The 23661-nt window shown below is 46.5% G+C and overlaps 6 non-coding genes and 5 pseudogenes across 6 annotated transcripts; all 11 read left to right on the top strand.

Annotated features, from left to right (window-relative positions):
* The first annotated feature begins 3838 nt into the window (after positions 1–3838).
* LOC131734768 (U2 spliceosomal RNA) lies at positions 3839–4049 on the top strand (annotated as a pseudogene).
* A 594-nt stretch (positions 4050–4643) lies between these two features.
* On the top strand, positions 4644–4834 carry LOC131734777 (U2 spliceosomal RNA). The gene has a single exon (XR_009327106.1). It is a non-coding gene; the product is annotated as a U2 spliceosomal RNA (small nuclear RNA).
* A 582-nt stretch (positions 4835–5416) lies between these two features.
* On the top strand, positions 5417–5607 carry LOC131734776 (U2 spliceosomal RNA). The gene has a single exon (XR_009327105.1). It is a non-coding gene; the product is annotated as a U2 spliceosomal RNA (small nuclear RNA).
* A 597-nt stretch (positions 5608–6204) lies between these two features.
* Positions 6205–6415, top strand: LOC131734773 (U2 spliceosomal RNA; annotated as a pseudogene).
* Positions 6416–6954: 539 nt separating this feature from the next.
* Positions 6955–7052, top strand: LOC131734774 (U2 spliceosomal RNA; annotated as a pseudogene).
* Positions 7053–7645: 593 nt separating this feature from the next.
* Positions 7646–7836, top strand: LOC131734778 (U2 spliceosomal RNA). The gene has a single exon (XR_009327107.1). It is a non-coding gene; the product is annotated as a U2 spliceosomal RNA (small nuclear RNA).
* Positions 7837–8433: 597 nt separating this feature from the next.
* On the top strand, positions 8434–8624 carry LOC131734775 (U2 spliceosomal RNA). Its single transcript, XR_009327104.1, has one exon. It is a non-coding gene; the product is annotated as a U2 spliceosomal RNA (small nuclear RNA).
* Positions 8625–14757: 6133 nt separating this feature from the next.
* LOC131734767 (U2 spliceosomal RNA) lies at positions 14758–14949 on the top strand. Its single transcript, XR_009327103.1, has one exon. It is a non-coding gene; the product is annotated as a U2 spliceosomal RNA (small nuclear RNA).
* A 598-nt stretch (positions 14950–15547) lies between these two features.
* On the top strand, positions 15548–15738 carry LOC117968060 (U2 spliceosomal RNA). Its single transcript, XR_004662211.1, has one exon. It is a non-coding gene; the product is annotated as a U2 spliceosomal RNA (small nuclear RNA).
* Positions 15739–19504: 3766 nt separating this feature from the next.
* LOC131734771 (U2 spliceosomal RNA) lies at positions 19505–19659 on the top strand (annotated as a pseudogene).
* Positions 19660–20258: 599 nt separating this feature from the next.
* LOC131734770 (U2 spliceosomal RNA) lies at positions 20259–20400 on the top strand (annotated as a pseudogene).
* Positions 20401–23661: the final 3261 nt, after the last annotated feature.

The following is a 23661-nucleotide window of genomic DNA, read 5'->3' as shown; positions in this document are numbered from 1 at the left end:
AAAGAAAAAGGAGAAGTCGGTGACTAGTGTTAAGAACCTACCTGAAGCCATGGCAACCGAAGAATCATCTCAGGGTACGGTGATTTTGGATACACCTGTTGGGGGTGGAAAACAGTGGGGTGATACAGAAGAAAGTGGCGAGATGGGCTGGGAAGTGGCGGAAGGGAAAAGAACAACAAAGAGGAAACTAAACCAGGAGGAGTCGGATGGCGACAACAAAGTCTGCGTGATCGAGACATCCAACAGTTTCGAGAGCTTGGAAAACGAAGAGGTGGGAGAGGAAGAAGTCTCGAGTTTCGAGCCATCTTCAGTAGAGAGTTCCCCGCTGGCGCCGCCATCAGAAGTGGATAGCGAGGAAAACAGTGTGGATTCCCAGCTAAACTATTTGAGCGACTCAATGGTGGACAACATGAAAAAAACAACAATGTTTCCGATGGATGGTAAAGAAGATGGAACATAAAACACAGGAAAATGAACTTTAATGTGTTTTCAGTCAACACGAGGGGGATGAGAGATGCTGGCAAGAGGGCATCCTTGTTCTTTTCCCTCAAGTCATTGGACTTTCAGGTTTGTTTTCTGCAGGAATGCCACCTGAAGAATACGGAGGATATTGAACGTTTCAGTAAAGACTGGAAAGATGGTGCTTCAGTTTGGAGTATTGGTAATGTACATTCGGATGGAGTGGGGATATTATTTAAAAATACTAGGTTTGTCATTGAGGAAACAAAAGTGATCATACCAGGCAGGTTAATGTATACTGATGGTAGGCTCAATGACAGAAGACTCCGTCTGGTGAACATGTACGCGCCTACATTAAAAGGGACAAGGTTGGACACATTTAAGCACTTACCTGATATTCTATGTACCAATCGCACAGTTGTAATGGGCGGGGATTTTAACACATGTTTAGAGGGCGACTTTGATTTTTCTGCACAGTATTTAAAAAAGGTATTGGGGGATTATGATTTGGTGGATGTATATAGGAGACACAATAAAAAAGGTGTAGGGCATACTTGGAGAAATTCAAGAGGAGCATGTAAAAGGTTAGATTATTTCTTTTTATCCAAAAATATCAAGAGCTTGGATTTCTTCATGTATCCCAACTGGTTTTCAGACCATGATACAATTGGGGCTTCTTTTGAAATTAAAGGGGTGGATATAGGTAGGGGGTATTGGAAATTGAATATGAAGGGGTTGAAGTGCGATGAATTCAGGCACGAGTTCAAGATCTTCTATAATTCATGGAAAGACATGAAGTGGGCTTTCGGAACTATCGCTGAATGGTGGGAGATGGTAAAAGTTAAAATAAGATGTTTTTGCCAAATATACAGCAAAAGGAAAAAGAAAGAAGAGAGATACTTTGAGAAAAAATTGCAAAAAGACTTAGAGATCATGTATTCTAAAATAAATGAGGGGAAAGAGGTTAGTTTAGAAGCATACAACAACATTAAAAAGGAAATACAAAATAACATCGAAATAAAGGTTAAGGAATTTACATTTTTGGCAAAGGTAACAGAAAAAGAACAAGACGAAAAATGTTCCAAATTCTTTTTTCAAAGTATTAAGGGAAAACAAAGGAAATGTGCAATTTCTGAATTGGAAACAGGGACAGGGAAAATCAATAAAAGAGAGGATATTGTAAAGCATGCTCAGGAGTTTTATCAGGAGCTATTTAACAAAAGAGAGATAGATCATGCAAAAGCGGAGGAATTGTTAAATAATATAAACAAAAAGTTAAATAATGAAGAAAGAACACTTCTGGAAAAAGACATAACCAAAGATGAAATAGAGATGGCATTGAAGTCCTTGAAAGCTGATAAAACTCCTGGTTGTGATGGATTACCAAAGGAATTTTATGTTTGTTTTTGGGATATTCTAGGAGACGATCTAACTGAGGTGTATAAAGAGATTTTGGTGGATGGAGTGATGCCGGAAACCATGAGGACAGGGGTAATAAGTCTGATATATAAAAAGGGAGATAAGGATCTACTGAAAAACTGGAGGCCTATCACCCTGTTAAATGTAGATAATAAAATTCTGGGTAAAGTAATGACAAATAGACTGAAAGTAGTAATGCCCAGTCTAGTTAATGAGGACCAGACTTGTGGGGTTATAAATAGGTCCACAACTTATAACTTACAACTAACTAGGGATGTCATCAGCTGGGTAAAAGAAAGAGACTTACCTCTGTGTTTGTTGAGTGTTGACCAGGAGAAGGCCTTTGATAGGGTCAGCCACGAGTTTTTGTTTTCTGTCCTGGAAAGAATGAATTGCGGAACCTTTGTGAATTGGATTAGAACAGTATACAACAAAGCATCTAGTAGGGTGCAAATTAATGGGTTTTTCAGTGAACGGGTAAGGCAAGAAGGTGGGGTGAGGCAAGGGTGTCCAATGTCACCGTTATTGTACGTGTTGTGCATTGAGCCTTTGGCAAATTTAATAAGGAAAGACAAAGATATAGATGGGGTACATATCCCAGGGAGTAAGGGGAAAAGGGTCAAAATTGCCCAATACGCAGATGACACAACTTTGTTTTTATGTTCAGATTGGGCCATAGATAGGGCAATCATCTTATTAAAAACTTATGGAGAAGCTGTTGGGTCAAAAATAAATTTAGAGAAATCGTCTATGATGTACTGTGGCAAGTGGGAAGGGAGGACGGACAGCAGGGAAGGTATAACTGTGTGCAGGGAAGGGCTAAAAATGTTGGGGGTGCACTTTTTTCAGAAGGACGGGATAAAGAAAAATTGGGAGGAGAAAATTGAGAAAGTTAAAGTAAAATTAAATATGTGGAAATGTAGAAGGTTGACCATCAGTGGGAGAATTCTGGTAATAAAGGCAGACATAGTACCAGCATTAGTTTATTTGGCACGGGTGTTCCCTATTAATGCAAAAAATAAAATAATCCTAACCAGGTTAATATTTTCCTTTGTATGGGGTAAGAAATATGAAAATGTAAATAGGGAATTGATGTATGGGAAGGTGGCAAAGGGAGGGAGAGACATACCGTGTTTGTCAGTAAAATTGGATTGCTTTTTCCTGAATCAGATATGTAAAACACTGTTGAAGGGAACAGAGCACAAGTCCTTTTATTTTGTTCGGTTATGGTTTGGAGCAGTTTTAAGAGGGATAATACCATGGGCCAACACGGTGCCAAACGCTGAGACAAAACCACAGTACTACATGCATGCAATAACCTTTTTAAAAATGCAAATAAAAGAAATAGAAAGGGAGGTCTTGTTAAACCACAAAAAAATGTACGAAATGATAAGAGAGAGATGGGAAGGAAGGTACGAAGGCAATCTTAAATTAGTAAATTGGGAAGGCATACAGCCAAAATGGCTCGGAAATGAGTGTAAAGATTTGGGGTGGCTGTGCGCTTTAGATAGATTGTCAGTAAAAGAAAGGTTGTATAGGCATCAATGTGCGGTAAACGCAGAGTGCCCAAGGTGCAAAAAGGAGGAAACAGTCTTGCACGTGTTTTGGGACTGCATTTTTGCAAAGAAATTTTGGGGAAGGTGCAGTAATCTTATTAAATTGTTTTGCGATATAATTTTGAATGGGAAGATTATTTTATATGGGGAGGAGGTGTTAAAACTGCCAAAGGAAAAATTTAGAGCAGTATGGTCTATTATTAGTTTGGGGAAGTTGGTGTTATGGGAGAAAAGAAATTTGTGTATTAAAAAGAAAAATGATAAAACAGAACCAATAGAAGCTTATTTTTTGTTTCTTTGGAAGTTAAAGAATGTTATCAAAATGGATAAATATATGTATGGGGAAGATTTTAGTGGGGATATTTGGGGAAGGGTAAGGTCTGTTTTGAATTGTTAATTATATGATTGTATTTATTGTTTGAGTAATTTCTATAATAAAAAAAAAAAAAAAAAAAAAAAAAATCTGTTCTTATCAGTTTAATATCTGATACGTCCCCTATCAGGGGACCATATATTAAATTGATTTTTGGAATCAGGAGATGGAACAGGGGCTTGCTCCGTCCACTCCACGCATCGGCCCGGTATTGCAGTACCTCCGGGAACGGTGCACACCTTTCTCTAACGTTGGTCAAAGTCAGATCTGGATCTCTCCTGTGAGCATTTTGTCTACCCCTGCTGGAGGGAGAGTGCCAGTGTTGATGCAAGTTTTCCCGCCGTTTTACTTCTTTTTTTTTCTTTCTCTCTTTCTTTCTTTCTCTCTTTCTCTCTTTCTCTCTTTCTTTCTCTCTTTCTTTCTTGCTGTCTTTCTTTCTTTTATTCACATGTGGTGATGATGTAGACAGCAGCAGGTTGTTTCCTGGGAGCATGCAGCTAACCAGACAAGTGTGGTGGAACATGTCCCTATGCCAGGACCTTCTTAGCAAGCCAGCCAGCCAGCGAGGCACAGTTGTAGTTACCCAAGGCGCCTTGCACAGCATAGCAGCTTGGCATGACTATTTGTAAGACGCACTCCGCCAGTTTATGTTTTGTTTTTGGTGTTATGTGTGTGTTTTTGCTTTGTTTTGTTTTCTCCTGCTTAAATTGCACATTTCCCCTCTGGAAGCAGCAGCCCGTTTTTTGGGGGTCTGCTTGTGCTTGGAATTTTGCACCCACCTTTGAATCCCCCTGTGCCGTCCGGGCTGGGGTGCCCCGGGCAAGGGCCAAGTCGCCATCGCTTCTCGGCCTTTTGGCTAAGATCAAGTGTAGTATCTGTTCTTATCAGTTTAATATCTGATACGTCCCCTATCAGGGGACCATATATTAAATTGATTTTTGGAATCGGGAGATGGAACAGGGGCTTGCTCCGTCCACTCCACGCATCGGCCCGGTATTGCAGTACCTCCGGGAACGGTGCACACCTTTCTCTAACGTTGGTCAAAGTCAGATCTGGATCTCTCCTGTGAGCATTTTGTCTACCCCTGCTGGAGGGAGAGTGCCAGTGTTGATGCAAGTTTTCCCGCCGTTTTACTTCTTTTTTTTTCTTTCTCTCTTTCTTTCTCTCTTTCTCTCTTTCTTTCTCTCTTTCTTTCTTGCTGTCTTTCTTTCTTTTATTCACATGTGGTGATGATGTAGACAGCAGCAGGTTGTTTCCTGGGAGCATGCAGCTAACCAGACAAGTGTGGTGGAACATGTCCCTATGCCAGGACCTTCTTAGCAAGCCAGCCAGCCAGCGAGGCACAGTTGTAGTTACCCAAGGCACCTTGCACAGCATAGCAGCTTGGCATGACTATTTGTAAGACGCACTCCGCCAGTTTATGTTTTGTTTTTGGTGTTATGTGTGTGTTTTTGCTTTGTTTTGTTTTCTCCTGCTTAAATTGCACATTTCCCCTCTGGAAGCAGCAGCCCGTTTTTTGGGGGTCTGCTTGTGCTTGGAATTTTGCACCCACCTTTGAATCCCCCTGTGCCGTCCGGGCTGGGGGGCCCCGGGCAAGGGCCAAGTCGCCATCGCTTCTCGGCCTTTTGGCTAAGATCAAGTGTAGTATCTGTTCTTATCAGTTTAATATCTGATACGTCCCCTATCAGGGGACCATATATTAAATTGATTTTTGGAATCGGGAGATGGAACAGGGGCTTGCTCCGTCCACTCCACGCATCGGCCCGGTATTGCAGTACCTCCGGGAACGGTGCACACCTTTCTCTAACGTTGGTCAAAGTCAGATCTGGATCTCTCCTGTGAGCATTTTGTCTACCCCTGCTGGAGGGAGAGTGCCAGTGTTGATGCAAGTTTTCCTGCCGTTTTACTTCTTTTTTTTCTTTCTCTCTTTCTTTCTTTCTCTCTTTCTTTCTCTCTTTCTCTCTTTCTTTCTCTCTTTCTTTCTTGCTGTCTTTCTTTCTTTTATTCACATGTGGTGATGATGTAGACAGCAGCAGGTTGTTTCCTGGGAGCATGCAGCTAACCAGACAAGTGTGGTGGAACATGTCCCTATGCCAGGACCTTCTTAGCAAGCCAGCCAGCCAGCGAGGCACAGTTGTAGTTACCCAAGGCACCTTGCACAGCATAGCAGCTTGGCATGACTATTTGTAAGACGCACTCCGCCAGTTTATGTTTTGTTTTTGGTGTTATGTGTGTGTTTTTGCTTTGTTTTGTTTTCTCCTGCTTAAATTGCACATTTCCCCTCTGGAAGCAGCAGCCCGTTTTTTGGGGGTCTGCTTGTGCTTGGAATTTTGCACCCACCTTTGAATCCCCCTGTGCCGTCCGGGCTGGGGGGCCCCGGGCAAGGGCCAAGTCGCCATCGCTTCTCGGCCTTTTGGCTAAGATCAAGTGTAGTATCTGTTCTTATCAGTTTAACCCTTTGCGGTCCATTTATTAATCGCGCGTCAGGCACGCCAGGTCTAATTAATTTTCACACGCGCAGTTAATTTTATACGCGCTGTTTAAAAGTATTTTTTTTCACAGTCAAACGGGTTTAAATGGCCCTGCATATCAACAAAGCACACACTAGGCATCTCCAGCCCCTCCCCAGCCTTTTGTTTGCTATAGCGTTCAGCTGTGTAAGAAATAAATAATAATAATAATAATAGTCGTACATACCGATCGATCATCTCCAGATCACTCGTTTTATCACTAAACTCCTCAATAATGCGATCCAAGTCATTATTTTATTACTATAACATCTGAAAAAAGCTCTGCAAATGTCCATGATAGTCTCAGTGCGCTGACGCACTTAGCCAGCTTGTTTATTATGGACGCCCATTATCTGATACCTGATACCATGTATGACTATTCATGAAATACGCCTTTTTTTTTTTTTTTTTTTTTTTTTCCGACTTGTCTCGGCTCCTGTCGCTACCACTCGGCAATTGAATGGTTTTCTCGGCTTTTTCCGGAGAAAAAACGACTAAACACCCGTTTATTGCGTTGCTATAATGATGTCGGACCCAGTCCGACAAAGGACCTGTGAGGAATAATTGCAATGTCGGACCCAGTCCGACAATGGACCGCAAAGGGTTAATATCTGATACGTCCCCTATCAGGGGACCATATATTAAATTGATTTTTGGAATCGGGAGATGGAACAGGGGCTTGCTCCGTCCACTCCACGCATCGGCCCGGTATTGCAGTACCTCCGGGAACGGTGCACACCTTTCTCTAACGTTGGTCAAAGTCAGATCTGGATCTCTCCTGTGAGCATTTTGTCTACCCCTGCTGGAGGGAGAGTGCCAGTGTTGATGCAAGTTTTCCCGCCGTTTTACTTCTTTTTTTTTTCTTTCTTTCTTTCTCTCTTCTTTCTTTCTCTCTTTCTTTCTCTCTTTCTTTTTTGCTGTCTTTCTTTCTTTTATTCACATGTGGTGATGATGTAGACAGCAGCAGGTTGTTTCCTGGGAGCATGCAGCTAACCAGACAAGTGTGGTGGAACATGTCCCTATGCCAGGACCTTCTTAGCAAGCCAGCCAGCCAGCGAGGCACAGTTGTAGTTACCCAAGGCACCTTGCACAGCATTGCAGCTTGGCATGACTATTTGTAAGACGCACTCCGCCAGTTTATGTTTTGTTTTTGGTGTTATGTGTGTGTTTTTGCTTTGTTTTGTTTTCTCCTGCTTAAATTGCACATTTCCCCTCTGGAAGCAGCAGCCCGTTTTTATGGGGTCTGCTTGTGCTTGGAATTTTGCACCCACCTTTGAATCCCCCTGTGCCGTCCGGGCTGGGGGGCCCCGGGCAAGGGCCAAGTCGCCATCGCTTCTCTGCCTTTTGGCTAAGATCAAGTGTAGTATCTGTTCTTATCAGTTTAATATCTGATACGTCCCCTATCAGGGGACCATATATTAAATTGATTTTTGGAATCGGGAGATGGAACAGGGGCTTGCTCCGTCCACTCCACGCATCGGCCCGGTATTGCAGTACCTCCGGGAACGGTGCACACCTTTCTCTAACGTTGGTCAAAGTCAGATCTGGATCTCTCCTGTGAGCATTTTGTCTACCCCTGCTGGAGGGAGAGTGCCAGTGTTGATGCAAGTTTTCCCGCCGTTTTACTTCTTTTTTTTCTTTCTCTCTTTCTTTCTTTCTCTCTTTCTTTCTCTCTTTCTCTCTTTCTTTCTCTCTTTCTTTCTTGCTGTCTTTCTTTCTTTTATTCACATGTGGTGATGATGTAGACAGCAGCAGGTTGTTTCCTGGGAGCATGCAGCTAACCAGACAAGTGTGGTGGAACATGTCCCTATGCCAGGACCTTCTTAGCAAGCCAGCCAGCCAGCGAGGCACAGTTGTAGTTACCCAAGGCACCTTGCACAGCATTGCAGCTTGGCATGACTATTTGTAAGACGCACTCCGCCAGTTTATGTTTTGTTTTTGGTGTTATGTGTGTGTTTTTGCTTTGTTTTGTTTTCTCCTGCTTAAATTGCACATTTCCCCTCTGGAAGCAGCAGCCCGTTTTTTGGGGGTCTGCTTGTGCTTGGAATTTTGCACCCACCTTTGAATCCCCCTGTGCCGTCCGGGCTGGGGGGCCCCGGGCAAGGGCCAAGTCGCCATCGCTTCTCGGCCTTTTGGCTAAGATCAAGTGTAGTATCTGTTCTTATCAGTTTAATATCTGATACGTCCCCTATCAGGGGACCATATATTAAATTGATTTTTGGAATCGGGAGATGGAACAGGGGCTTGCTCCGTCCACTCCACGCATCGGCCCGGTATTGCAGTACCTCCGGGAACGGTGCACACCTTTCTCTAACGTTGGTCAAAGTCAGATCTGGATCTCTCCTGTGAGCATTTTGTCTACCCCTGCTGGAGGGAGAGTGCCAGTGTTGATGCAAGTTTTCCCGCCGTTTTACTTCTTTTTTTTTTCTTTCTCTCTTTCTTTCTTCCTCTCTTTCTTTCTCTCTTTCTCTCTTTCTTTCTCTCTTTCTTTCTTGCTGTCTTTCTTTCTTTTATTCACATGTGGTGATGATGTAGACAGCAGCAGGTTGTTTCCTGGGAGCTAGCAGCTAACCAGACAAGTGTGGTGGAACATGTCCCTATGCCAGGACCTTCTTAGCAAGCCAGCCAGCGAGGCACAGTTGTAGTTACCCAAGGCACCTTGCACAGCATAGCAGCTTGGCATGACTATTTGTAAGACGCACTCCGCCAGTTTATGTTTTGTTTTTGGTGTTATGTGTGTGTTTTTGCTTTGTTTTGTTTTCTCCTGCTTAAATTGCACATTTCCCCTCTGGAAGCAGCAGCCCGTTTTTTTGGGGTCTGCTTGTGCTTGAAATTTTGCACCCACCTTTTGAATCCCCCTGTGCCGTCCGGGCTGGGGGGCCCCGGGCAAGGGCCAAGTCGCCATCGCTTCTCGGCCTTTTGGCTAAGATCAAGTGTGTGGCTTGACCGCAGCTTGATTTGGAAGCGATAGGTAAGGTAAGGTACGGTAACGGTAAACGGTAAACGGTAAACGGTAACGGTAAACGGTGGCAATATTGGTTGCTGGTAGCTGAGGTGGTGGACGAAGGAGGGAAGACCAGGAGCCAGTTTTGCTTAGCAGGTAAGGGGGACCCTTTGAGGGCACCTTATCTGCTTTCTAGTTAAGTATTTTCTTTTGCCTTTTTGGGTGTTTTTTTCAATATTTCTATTGCTTCTTAAATTATTGGAAAGGCGGGTCCAAGGGTTGGGGGACGCCGTTTAAATTGTGTTAGGTTCTCTATAAATGAGTCGAAGCAGGGGGAGGAGAAGTTGTTTTTGAATAGGCTTGAGTTTTCCAGAGGGGTTGTACAGAAGGTGTTGGGGTTTAGGCCTATTGATTTAAACTGTATTATTACGACAGGGAAAGGAGGCCAATGGGATGTAAGTTTTATGTCTGAAGCGGGTATGATGGAGTGTGTGAGCAGGTTTCATAACCTAAGGGGACATGATCTGATTAAGAAGTTGAGTTTGGAGAAACTGACAAATAATGCACGAAGGGTTGTGATTGTGAGAATGGGCTCAGAGATGGTGAAGGGACAGGACGTGTGCACTTGGTTGAGGAGGTATTGCCATGTGAAGGGGGAGGCTATAAAAGTGAGGGATGATGATGGGGTGTGGACTGGGGCATGGAGGGTGGTGTGTGAGCTGTGGAGAGGCTTAGGGACATATGATGGGTTTCTGCACATACCTTCTGACATTGCACTTGGTGCTGACAGGGGGTATGTGCATTATTTCGGCCAGCCTAAGGTGTGTCGGAAGTGTGGAGGTGTGGGGCACTTAGCGGTGGTGTGTAAGAGAGTGGTGTGTAATGTGTGTAAAGAGGAGGGGCACATGGCTAGGGAATGTGAAGTTCAGAGGAAGTGTAATCTGTGTGGGAGTGAGACACACTTTTTCATGAATTGTCCTAGATCCTTTGCCAATAGGGCTAAGAGGTATGAGGAGGGAGAAGAGAGTGAGGAGGAGAAGGAGGAGGAGGAGGGTGAGGGGAGGCAGAAAGGGGGAAGTGAGCAGCAGGAGAAGGGGGGTGAGAGGGAGGAGAATAGAGGGGAGGTGAGGGAGGAGGGGAGGGAGGGGGAGGCACAGGGGGAGGGGGGAAGTGATCAGCAGGGATCTGTTCTGGAGGAAGATTTGATGGTGTCCCCATCAGAGGAGGAGAGCGAGGACCCAGGGGAGGGGTCCAGTGGAAGGAGCAGGGAGGAGGTGTATAGGGGGAGTGGGGTGGTAAGCTCTGTGGAGGATGATGGAGGGGGCGGTATTCCGTGTGCAAAGCGGGAGCGGGATGAGGCTAGTGTTGAGGGAACAGGACGGGAGGAGGAGGAGGATGGTAACTCAGAGGATATGGATCAAGAGTGGACTCCAGGGAAAAGGAAGTTACATAGTGAGGAGGGGGATGGGTTTGTGAGGGTGGAGGGGAGGAAGAAGGGGAAGAAGAAAAAGAAGCAGGGAAGTGGGGGAGTAGGACAGGAGTTTTTTTCATCCCCCAGTTCAGTCGTTTCCTCTAGGGGTGACTATAGAGGGGATGGTGGTGCGGAGAAGAATGGGGGAGAGCCGTTCCTGGATCTGGAGGGGGTCGTAGTGTTTTCCTCGGGTGAGGTAAGTATGAGGGAGGAATTTGTGGTAACTGGCCAGGAGGGGGAGGGGGAGGAGCCCCTTTTAAAAATATCCTGATGCAGGATTCTGTATGTGTATGGCTGTTAGCTTGTTTTGCAATGGCTCTGAGTGTGGTTACTATAAATGTTAGGAGTATTAAAAGTAGTGATAGGTGTACGTTGGTGTTGTCATATTTGAGTGGGATACAGTGTGATATTTTGTGTTTGCAAGAGTGTGGTATCCCTGGGTTGGAGGACTATAGTACTTATGAGGGGAGGTGGGGTTATGGGCCATCTGTGTGGTCCGGATCAAATGAAAATAAATCAGATGGGGTAGCAATTTTGATTAAAAATAAGGGGGTTATGATTAAAGATCATAGAGTGATTGAAAAAGGTAGGGTGCTGGAGGTGGAGGCGGAATTTTTTGGGAAAAGTTTTAGCTTAATTAATGTGTATGCTCCGCCAGAGGTGGAGGGGAGGGCTAGTTTATTTGAAGATTTAAGGGTTAAATTAGTGAGGAGCAGGCCGGTTATTGTAGCAGGGGATTTTAATTGTGGGTTAACAATGGAGGATAGGCGAGAGAGAAAGAAGGGGTTCACGCTGGATAAATCTAGTAAAATGCTAAAAGAAATAGTGGAGGACTTTCGACTAGTGGACTGTTTTAAAGTGAACAATGTGGGGGAAAGAGGTTTCACTTGGGTGAAAGGGGATGGGACCCAGGCGTCCAGGATTGATTTTGTGTTTGTCTCACAGAGGGTGGAGTGCGAGGAGTGTGTGCTGGTGCCAATGTTTTTCTCTGACCACTGTGCGCTGAAAGCTGCTTTTGACCTTACAGGTTGTGTGGATGTAGGGAGGGGTGTGTGGAAGTTAAATTGCGAGTTGTTGGAGGATGATTGGGTGTGTGAGGTATTTAGAGAGCGGTATGGCCAGTGGCTGTCCTTAAAGGACCTTTGTGGGTCCCAGGCAGAGTGGTGGGATCTGGTGAAGGAGAAAACAAAACATTTCTTTATTTGGGCGGGGAGGAGGAAGGCAGAGAGGGAGAGAAGGCAGGAGAAGGTTTTGTTCAAGGAGCTGGAGAGTTTAACTAAATTGTACAATGCAGGGCTGGACTTTAGTGAAGAGATCAGGGAAGTGAAAAAGAGACTGAAGGGGGTGGTAGAGAGGAGGGTGAAGGGGCTCTTATTTAAAAGCAGAGAGAAGCATTTAGAGGAAAATGAAAAGTGTAGTCGGTATTTTTTTAAAAAGGTGCTGGATGGGAGGAAATTTATAGACTCTATGAAAGGGAGGGATGGGGCTTTAGTTAAGACTACAGAGGGGCTGTTGAGGGTGGTGGAGGAGTTTTATGGGGGCCTTTGTGTAAGGAAAGAAATTGAAATGGGGGCTATGGAGGAGGTGTTAGGACATTTGGAGCGGGAGGTGGGGGATGGAGGGCAGTTGGACAAAGAGTTTACGAGGGAAGAGTTAGATGAGGTGGTCAGGGGGGTGAGGCTGGGCAAGACACCGGGGGGGGATGGACTCCCTGTGGAGTTCTATTTAAAGTTTTGGGAGTTAGTGGCACCAGATCTGTTGGCCTTGTTTCGGGAGTGTGGGGAGGAGGGAGGGGAGTTTCCACCTTCATTTAGAGAGGGCATTATTACATTGATTTTTAAAAAGGGGGATAAGGCTGAGCTGAAAAATTGGCGGCCAATTACATTGTTGAACCAGGATTTTAAATTGTTCAGTAAATTGTTGGCTCAACGTATGAGGGATGTGCTGGGGGATGTTATCCACCTGGATCAAACTTGTGCCGTTCCAGGTAGGAAGATCACGGACAGCCTGGTATTGATGAGAGATGTCATCTGTTATGCGAGAGACAGGGGAATTCGATTATGTGTACTAAATTTAGATCTTGAAAAGGCGTATGATCGGGTCTCGCATCAGTTCATGTTTGGTGTTCTGCGAAAAATGGGGTTTGCAAAGAGGTTTTTAGACTGGGTGGGCCTGTTATATAAGGGTGTGTATAGCAGGGTATTGGTAAATGGGTGTCTGTCAAATCCAGTTAGTGTGGGATGTGGCGTCCGTCAGGGCTGTCCGTTATCTCCGCTCCTGTTTATCTGTTGTATGGAGCCGCTGGCACAAGCTTTGAGAAGGGACCCAGTGTATAAAGGGTTAACTATTCCTGGGAGTGGGGGGCAGGAGGTTAAATGTGTCTTGTATATGGATGATGTCAATGTCCTCTGTCGGGATGAGTTGTCCATTCAGAGGACTTTGGAGAAAGCTGATGTTTTTTGTCGTGCGTCTGGGTCTAAACTGAACCAGGAGAAATCGGAGGCAATGTTCTACGGGAAATGGGACGGGAGGGGTAGTATAAAATTAAAAGTTAAGGAAGACTGCATTAAGATTCTGGGGGTGAAATTTGATGCTAATGGATCAGGGGGTAAGAACTGGGAGGAGGTGGGAAGTAGGGTCAATAAAAAGCTAGGGTTTTGGAGGCTGAGGAGGCTTACGATGGAGGGGAGGGTGATGGTGGTAAAGGGGGTAATATTGCCACTGTTGTTGTATGTGGCGGTCGTGTTCCCACCATCTAGGAATGTGGTAACGCTGCTAAACAGAGCTGTGTTTCGTTTTTTTTGGCAGGGGAAATGGGAGAGAGTGAGGAGGAGTGTGGTGGGGAAGGATAAATTAAAGGGGGGGAAAGGGTTGCCAGATGTCCAGACGTTTTTAATGTCAAAGTTTTGTGCATTGCATTTTGCTATGTGTCTGAATGGTGTGTCAAAAGGGGCCTGCTTTGTGAGATTCTATATTAGTTCCTATTTGAGGAAGTTAAAGTTGATGTCCGTGCCTTTGTCTGTGCCAACAGCCTTTGATCTGCCCTATCATTATGCGTTATTTAAAAGATTTGTGATGTCCAAGGGGCTGGAAGGATGTAAGGCTGAAATTGTGGCTAATGGTAAATCTCTGTTTAACTTTCTGCAGGGTAATGGGGATATGTGTCCGGTTCATGGCCTTGTGTTAGACGAGACGCCAGAAGTGTGGCAGAATGCGAGCCATCCTGCCCTGATGAACGAGCATCGAGATCTGTCTTGGTTGGTAGCCCACGATGTATTGCCAGTTCGAGCGGTGATGCATGCATGTAATCTGGGGAGGTCACCCAGATGCCCGAGAGAGAAGTGTGGAGAGGAAGAAACGGTCGGTCACGTTCTCTGGGGATGTCTGGAGGCGAGGAAGGTGTGGAGTGAGGCAGGCTCCGTCCTGGATTTGTTCCGGGGACAGCTGCCCATACATAGGCAGCGTGTGCTGTATGGGAGCCCGAAGAAAGACCAAGAGAAACTGAGCAAAGTGCAGTGGGGCATGCTGTGGGTCCTAATACGCTGTCTGTGTGATGCAATTTGGAAGGCAAGGAACTGTTTTGTGGTGAAGGGCGTGAGCCTGCCTGCCCAGGCTGTTCTTGAAATGGGACTAAGTCAGATGGAGAGCTATGTCCTAAAGGACGCTTTGCGACTTGGCCGACAAGAGGCGAAGAGAAGATGGAGGCTTGAGGAATGGAGACGTGGAGATCTGTGGGCTACTGGCGTGGGATGAGATCTTGCTGCTTGTTTATTAGAAGTAGGATAGGCATATTGTTAGGGGCACATGTTATCCTGTAGAAAGGTTTCAAAAATGGAATTGTATGCGTGATTATGTTTTGTATTTGTTGCATATATGGGAGAGATGTAATGTGATATGTAATGTGTTTTTTTATAAGTGGATTGTAATGTGTTGGTTCAGTTCATGAGTTTGTTGTATATAAGTGGTTATAGTTATTTTTGTATTGTGATGTTTAAGTGTGTTTTGTGAGTTGTGTTTGTATGTGTATTTTTTTTCCATTAATAAAAAAAAAAAAAAAAAAAAAATCTGTTCTTATCAGTTTAATATCTGATACGTCCCCTATCAGGGGACCATATATTAAATTGATTTTTGGAATCGGGAGATGGAACAGGGGCTTGCTCCGTCCACTCCACGCATCGGCCCGGTATTGCAGTACCTCCGGGAATGGTGCACACCTTTCTCTAACGTTGGTCAAAGTCAGATCTGGATCTCTCCTGTGAGCATTTTGTCTACCCCTGCTGGAGGGAGAGTGCCAGTGTTGATGCAAGTTTTCCCGCCGTTTTACTTCTTTTTTTTTCTTTCTCTCTTTCTTTCTTTCTCTCTTTCTTTCTCTCTTTCTCTCTTTCTTTCTCTCTTTCTTTCTTGCTGTCTTTCTTTCTTTTATTCACATGTGGTGATGATGTAGACAGCAGCAGGTTGTTTCCTGGGAGCATGCAGCTAACCAGACAAGTGTGGTGGAACATGTCCCTATGCCAGGACCTTCTTAGCAAGCCAGCCAGCCAGCGAGGCACAGTTGTAGTTACCCAAGGCACCTTGCACAGCATAGCAGCTTGGCATGACTATTTGTAAGACGCACTCCGCCAGTTTATGTTTTGTTTTTGGTGTTATGTGTGTGTTTTTGCTTTGTTTTGTTTTCTCCTGCTTAAATTGCACATTTCCCCTCTGGAAGCAGCAGCCCGTTTTTTGGGGGTCTGCTTGTGCTTGGAATTTTGCACCCACCTTTGAATCCCCCTGTGCCGTCCGGGCTGGGGGGCCCCGGGCAAGGGCCAAGTCGCCATCGCTTCTCGGCCTTTTGGCTAAGATCAAGTGTAGTATCTGTTCTTATCAGTTTAATATCTGATACGTCCCCTATCAGGGGACCATATATTAAATTGATTTTTGGAATCGGGAGATGGAACAGGGGCTTGCTCCGTCCACTCCACGCATCGGCCCGGTATTGCAGTACCTCCGGGAACGGTGCACACCTTTCTCTAACGTTGGTCAAAGTCAGATCTGGATCTCTCCTGTGAGCATTTTGTCTACCCCTGCTGGAGGGAGAGTGCCAGTGTTGATGCAAGTTTTCCCGCCGTTTTACTTCTTTTTTTTTTCTTTCTCTCTTTCTTTCTTTCTCTCTTTCTTTCTCTCTTTCTCTCTTTCTTTCTCTCTTTCTTGCTGTCTTTCTTTCTTTTATTCACATGTGGTGATGATGTAGACAGCAGCAGGTTGTTTCCTGGGAGCATGCAGCTAACCAGACAAGTGTGGTGGAACATGTCCCTATGCCAGGACCTTCTTAGCAAGCCAGCCAGCGAGGCACAGTTGTAGTTACCCAAGGCACCTTGCACAGCATAGCAGCTTGGCATGACTATTTGTAAGACGCACTCCGCCAGTTTATGTTTTGTTTTTGGTGTTATGTGTGTGTTTTTGCTTTGTTTTGTTTTCTCCTGCTTAAATTGCACATTTCCCCTCTGGAAGCAGCAGCCCGTTTTTTGGGGGTCTGTTTGTGCTTGGAATTTTGCACCCACCTTTGAATCCCCCTGTGCCGTCCGGGCTGGGGGGCACCGGGCAAGGGCCAAGTCGCCATCGCTTCTCAGCCTTTTGCAGCAAAAGAAAGCAAAAGAAAGGAGGGCCAAATATAAATACCTGAATGCTGCCCTCCATCGTCTGAGCCTGCTTCAGCTTCGGGGGTTCCCTGTAAGCGACGAGATAGCCCAGACCAAGCTAGATCTTTCAGTGCTTTGTAGGGAGGAACAACGAAAGGTCATGCACAATGCAAAAGTGCAAAAAATGGAGGAAGACGAAAAGTGTACTCGCTTCTTCTTCCAGAAAACGAGGGAGAAGCGGCACTTGATGTCCTCCATGCTCGACAGCAGGGGGAGGATAGTAGAGGATAGTGAGGGAGTGAAAAAAGTGGTAGAGAACTTCTATAGGGACCTGTATAACATCAAAGCTACAGATGACACCCTGATAGAGTGGTTCCTGAGCCAGTTGGAGCCTGACTCAGTGCGGGACGAGGAGGAGGAGGAGAAGGACCCAGAACTCACGCTGGAGGAGCTCACCCAGGCGGTTAAGACCATGAACACCGGTAAGACGCCAGGTCCAGATGGCATCCCGGGTGAGTATTACCATCTTTTTTGGGACACGCTAAAAGTCCATTTAGCGGAGGTCTACAGAGCGGTCTACAGGGAGAAGCGGTTGGGCCCTTCTATGCGGGAGAGTGTAATTACTCTCCTTCATAAGAAAGGGGAAGTTAAAGATCTACGGAATTGGCGCCCAATCAGCCTCCTTTGCGTGGATTACAAGATACTAGCCAAAGCTCTGATGCTCCGGCTACAAGTACACCTCCCTTTGGTCATTGGCCCCGACCAGGCTTGTGGCGTCCCAGGGAGGTCCATCACGGATATTTTAATGTTAACAAGGGACATTCTGGCTTATTCTAGAGAACGGAACCATCCCCTCTGCCTGTTCAACCTTGACCAGGAGAAGGCGTTCGATAGGGTAAGCCATGAATATATGTACAAAGTGATGGACCAGATGAAATTCGCTCCTGGACTTAGGGGGTGGGTTAAAACCATCTATACAAACATTAGTACCCGAGTCTTGGTGAACAGGCACCTGACTGGTAAAATATCTATCCAGTCAGGGGTCAGACAGGGTTGCCCACTATCCCCACTGCTATATGTCGTGTGCATTGAACCCCTCCTGCAGGCAATTCGTAGGGATACCAATATAACTGGTTTCCAGCTGCCTGGATCCAACGGGGTCCAGGTCAAAACAACAGCATATATGGACGATGTGTCACTCATTTGCACCAACACATCGTCGGTACCTCGGATTAGTAATATCCTTGGGAAGTACTGCACGGCGACCGGGGCAGTGATTAATAAGTCCAAGAGCGAAGTCTACGTGTCTAAAAATTGGCAGGTAGATAGGGAACTGTCGGACATGTACCCTGTCAAAAAGGACAAAATCAAGATTCTGGGCCTCATTTTCGAGAACAATAGCTCGGGGGCCCAGAGCTGGACGGCGGCCATTAACCAGGTCCGTAAAAAGATTGGCGGATGGAGCACAAGATCCTTAACAATGACGGGTAGAGTATTAATAACCAAGTCTATACTGTTCCCCATCCTCTCTTATGTAGGAAAAATCTTTCCCCCAGACAGGACCACCAAAAAAGTGGTGGACCGCATTATCCACCGCTTTATCTGGGGCAGCAAGATGGAGAGGGTAAAACGAGCCACCCTGAGTAAAGCCGACAAGAAGGGAGGTAAGGGGGTCCCGGACGTTGTGCAGCTCACCCGAGTGCAGGGGCTCACGCAAACTATCAAGAACATCCAGGCCCTGGACAGGAAGGTATGTTACATGAATCGTTTCTATTTTGCCACCTGTCTCAGGGCCTTGGGCCTCTGCACTATTGATAACACCGTGCCGTACTCCTGGGACCCCCCATTGTATTATAGAACCTTAAGGGACACTATATATAAATTGGGCTTAGATAAAGCAAAATTGGCCTCCTGGGAATACAAGGCTGTAACTAAATATCTTGCCGGTTCCCAGGAAATTGAAAAAGTAGCTACTTTCTCCCTCACCCAAAGCCAAAAAATCTGGGAGAATGTGTCTCACAGCTGCCTCAGTAATGTCCAGAAGGATATAGCATGGAACACCGTCCACAGTGCACTCCCCACTCGAGCGTTCATGTTCAGGAGGGGACTAGCCCAAGTAGAAACATGCCCCTATGCAAAGTGCCGCAAGAGAGAAACACCAGCCCATATCTTCTGGGAGTGTGATGTGGCTGGCAGTGTCTGGCTCTCTGTCTCTGTCTTCCTAAACAGGTTTGCTGACACGGCCAAGATGACCGCTGAGACTGTGCTCTATGGGCCTGCGGGAGGAATCACTACCAGCACAGCTAAGTGCGTTTGGCGTGTCATCAATGTTGTCAAGCAGATCCTGTGGGAAGGCCGTAACGTCTGTGTCTATCACAAGCAGGAGCTAGACACTATCACCACGACCAGAAGGGCACAAACTCTTATCAAGGACTTTGTAATTCTGGACATCCGGACCCTCGGGAAGGACAAGGCCTGCGCGGAGTGGAGGATCGCCGGACTTCAGGACGTGAAGATGGAATAAAGGAAAAAACTGGAACCGCTAGCTCCTAGGAGCGGGACTACGGGGCACCGCTAAGCCTTTTATTTATTTTGTCATGCCAGCATTCCGCCCTTTTTAGCTGGCATGACCGTTTTTCAACGGTGCCCTGGTTTTATGTAGTCTTTTGTTTCAGTTTTATGGACTTTTATTTGATTTACGTTGAATGTTTTATTTGATTTTGTTTTGTTTTGTTTTATGTATCTTTAAGATTTTTAATGTAAACTATTAAAAGTTACATTTTAAGTGTTTTAAAATTTTAGAATTTTAACTCACTGTTTTATACACTGTCCCTTTTCCCCTGTCCCTGTTTTAGATCTAGTTTTATGTTCACTTTTGAACCTTTTAGAGAGCACTCCCCGGCCCTCACAAGCACTGGTTTTTTATAGATGGTTCTTTTTTTCCAGTCACTTTTAAAACAGCACAGGTTTTTTTCATGTTGATTTTAATCTGTGTCTGTTTTAACCATGTACAAAGCACAATTGTCTTGGTGTTTTTAAATGTATTTTAAATGCTTTTAAAACAAAATGTATGTCTGTATGCATGAATGTCTTCTTTAAAAGAAATGTAAAATGAATGAAAAAAACGAATGGGTGTAAATGTAAAAAATGTAAAATCTCAATAAAAGAGTATTAATATCTGATACGTCCCCTATCAGGGGACCATATATTAAATTGATTTTTGGAATCGGGAGATGGAACAGGGGCTTGCTCCGTCCACTCCACGCATCGGCCCGGTATTGCAGTACCTCCGGGAACGGTGCACACCTTTCTCTAACGTTGGTCAAAGTCAGATCTGGATCTCTCCTGTGAGCATTTTGTCTACCCCTGCTGGAGGGAGAGTGCCAGTGTTGATGCAAGTTTTCCCGCCGTTTTACTTCTTTTTTTTTTCTTTCTCTCTTTCTTTCTTTCTCTCTTTCTTTCTCTCTTTCTCTCTTTCTTTCTCTCTTTCTTTCTTGCTGTCTTTCTTTCTTTTATTCACATGTGGTGATGATGTAGACAGCAGCAGGTTGTTTCCTGGGAGCATGCAGCTAACCAGACAAGTGTGGTGGAACATGTCCCTATGCCAGGACCTTCTTAGCAAGCCAGCCAGCCAGCGAGGCACAGTTGTAGTTACCCAAGGCACCTTGCACAGCATAGCAGCTTGGCATGACTATTTGTAAGACGCACTCCGCCAGTTTATGTTTTGTTTTTGGTGTTATGTGTGTGTTTTTGCTTTGTTTTGTTTTCTCCTGCTTAAATTGCACATTTCCCCTCTGGAAGCAGCAGCCCGTTTTTTGGGGGTCTGCTTGTGCTTGAAATTTTGCACCCACCTTTGAATCAACCTGTGCCGTCCGGGCTGGGGGGCCCCGGGCAAGGGCCAAGTCGCCATCGCTTCTCGGCCATTTGGCTAAGATCAAGTGTAGTATCTGTTCTTATCAGTTTAATATCTGATATACTCTGGCTTCTCTTCAGTTCGAATAGATCTTTCTAAGACTAAGGCTTAGAGGGTAGTGGCATTGCCCGCTCCCTCCGAGGGTCTGTGAGAGGTTTGTTCGGGTGAGGAGGAACAGAATTTTTTTTTAATTTTTGACTGGCTTTCTTCAGCTCGGCAACTTTTTGGAAGACTAATGCTCAGTCTGGTTTTGGCTTGCCCAATCCAGGCCGAGGGTCTTTCAAGATTTTGTTGACTGTTGAGAGCAGTTTTTTCTTTTTCAGGCGGTTCCAGTTTTTTTCTTTTTCAGGCTTTTCCAGACGTTCCTGGAGTTAGAGAGAAGGAGGACCTACCATCCAGACGACCTTTGAGAACCCTTTAATGACCTAGACGACCTCATCCCCAGCCCTTGATTGTAATCGAGATCCAGACCGAGAGAGCAGCAGGCGCCCAGCAGAGGGTGCCATCTGGGAGGAGCAGAGGGCGGCCCCGGACCCCGAGGAGGCGTCACAGCCACGATTCTTCCTACGTGGTCTCGGTGCCAAGCAGCGCCCCCTACTCCGCCAGGGAAGGACACCGTTCACCTGGGGAGGGGGTCCCTCTTGCGAGGCGACCATCTCCTCAGGGACTAAAGTAATAGTTCCTTCAACTGCCCAGATTTGCTGCTTACGTTGTTTCTTTTCCGTAGAGAGAGACAACCCGGACGTCCAGAGGCTTCTCCCACCCCAATCGGAGGAGCCAGCTGAAGGATGGCGTTCCGGCCAACCCAGGAGACTAGGAGGCACAATGCGGTGCGCTTCACAAGGACCCAGCAAGAGGAAACGGAACCAGGACTGACGAGACTGGAGTTCAGCCGGACCATTCTTCAGAGGGGTATGGGTTTTTCCCCTTCTGACTTGAATTGTTTGGTGAAATTGCCAGGGCTTAAGGAAGTGTTTGAGGTCAGTTTTAGGAACCCCCAAAAGTTACAAGAAATGTGGTCCTTTTGGGGGGAGAATAAATATCTCGCTCCATACAAAGAATTTTGTGTGGATGCACTGACAGACAGAGAAATGAAAGTTGTTACTGTCCAATTTTTCAATGAGGCTGTTAGCGACTATGATATTACAACATGGCTTAACCGCTATGGGAGGGTGTCATCAGAAGGGAGGAAAATTACAGATGAAGATGGGGTTTGGACAGGAGCCAGAAAGTGGCTGGTACGCCTTAATGTTGATCCATCGGGCATTGGAGGCGTCCGCCACATTCCAAACTCCATAGTGTTAGGGCCCAACAGAGGGCTGGTATTCTATAATGGGATGCCAAAACTCTGCAGGAAATGTGGGGAATTAGGACACCTGGCGGCCGCATGTACTGTAGTCAAGTGCAGGAACTGCGGCGCCCCCCACGAGACCAGCCACTGCAGAGAAGAGAGGCAGTGCAATTTGTGTGGAAAGAAGGGGCACCTGTTTAAGGACTGCCCCTCTTCCTATGCCAACATGGCCAGAGCCAGCAAGGCAAATACGAACAAGCCTAGGCCTGAGCAGGAAGAGGGAGCAACTAACAAAGATCAGTCCACATCACCACCAACAGTATCCAAGACCCAGACTCCAGCACCACCATCATCACCAGCACCCCCCTCACCCCACCGCCCCCGAGACATGTCCCGTTTTACGAGGACCCCTTCCCCCAGCCCAGAGAGAGAGTACAAAAGCTACTCCACTAGCTCCTCCAGTAGCTCCTCTGATGCAGAACACGAGGCAGGGAGGGAGCCCGGACCCAGCAGCGGCACCCCCCTGAGTAGGGCCCTCTCAGCGCCAGCACTCCCCCTCGGCTCTCGTTATGACGCCATAAGGATTGAGTCCGTGGGGGAGGAAAGCGAAAGCGACAGTGAAAGTGAGAGTGAGAAGGAGGGGAAGGGAGTGAAGAACCAGCAGAGGGTGGGGAAAAGAAAGGGTAGAGACGAGGGGGGGAAAAGAAAGAAGATCAGGATCAAAGACAGCAAGTTGCAGGTGGCCCCATAGATCCAAAACCAGCTAATGTCCACACAAAGTCCCCAGTCTTGCCCTCGCAGGCAGAGACGGAGGCGAGTGGGACGGCTACACTGCCGCCTAGTGGGCAGGTAGCAGCCAGCCAGGGCATCCCCAGCCAGCCTTCCCAGTCGTTGGCACAAACCCTAGCACACCTCGCAGAAGAGGTGTTCACTAATGCACCGAGGGAGAGGTCGGGGTCAACACCTTCCCTGACCAGCAGTACCTCGGTAGCAATGACCCTCTTCAAGCGAAGGGCCTCCCTTCAAAGCATCCTTGACCCCCTCCCTTGTATGGGCAAAACCAGGGGCCCCCTAGAGGTCCTCCTAGATACAGCACTGGAGGACATGGGAATACCCCTGGACGCGGTAAGCCAGAAGTCTGCTAACAGCTCCAATTCAACAGACGGTAACAGCCAAAGAATGCTGTCTGTCATAACCCCCCCCCAGGACAAAGCTGACCCACACGTTCCGAGGGGCCCTGAGCAAGTTCCACCAGACTTACCTTGTGGGGAGTTGAATAGCCCCAACAACTCTACGTACTGTGCATATAAAGACGGTGCCTTCTTGGACGAGGCAGCAGTGAGTACCTTCTCAGGGGTGATGGGAGTTGCAAATAAGCCCAAGCCCCCTCGAAGCAAGCGTAGAGCTAAGAGTAGGAAGAGTGTCCCGACCTCCCAATCATAGTCGCTATGGGGTGGACGCAGCGACTCCTTTTCTTGTTAGCTACCCTGATGGCCCTGATATGTGTGTCTGTTAATGTCAGGAGCATCAGGGAGACACAAAAAAGATTTGATGTACTAAACTATCTAGCTAACTTGAAAGCAGATCTCATCTTTCTGCAGGAGTGTGGTATTTCGTCGAGCCCTGATTATAGGGACCTGAAGGAGAGTTGGACCCTGGGGGACTCCTTCTGGTCGGGCTCCAACATAGCCAGAGCCGACGGAGTAGGTATCCTGTTTAAAAACCCATTTATTACCTCCCGCAGCAGCAGGGAGGTAGAACCTGGTAGAATTCTGAGCGTGGATGTGACATACAACAACACTCCCCTCAGACTGGTCAATGTCTACGCACCCACTAACCAAAACGAAAGAGTTCAATTTTTTCCACAGCTGCGTCCACTCCTGCTGGGGAACGTACCCGTCATCGTGTCAGGTGACTTCAATTGTGCTCTGAGGGACGTAGACCGGAGCAGGCCACGCAACGACCGCTCTAGTAGAGTTTTGTCCTCCGTAATATCTGATTTCTCCCTGTGTGATGCAGGTAAGGACCTGGTGCCTCCCTTTACCTGGGTGAGCTCATCTGGGACCTCCTTCTCCCGTATAGATCTCGTCCTGCATACCAGCTCCCT

The sequence above is a fragment of the Acipenser ruthenus genome, unplaced genomic scaffold (genome assembly GCF_902713425.1).
Source record: "Acipenser ruthenus unplaced genomic scaffold, fAciRut3.2 maternal haplotype, whole genome shotgun sequence".
NCBI classification, from domain to species: domain Eukaryota; kingdom Metazoa; phylum Chordata; class Actinopteri; order Acipenseriformes; family Acipenseridae; genus Acipenser; species Acipenser ruthenus.
Note: the sequence above shows the minus strand (reverse complement) of the source record. Positions and strands in the feature narration are given on the sequence as shown.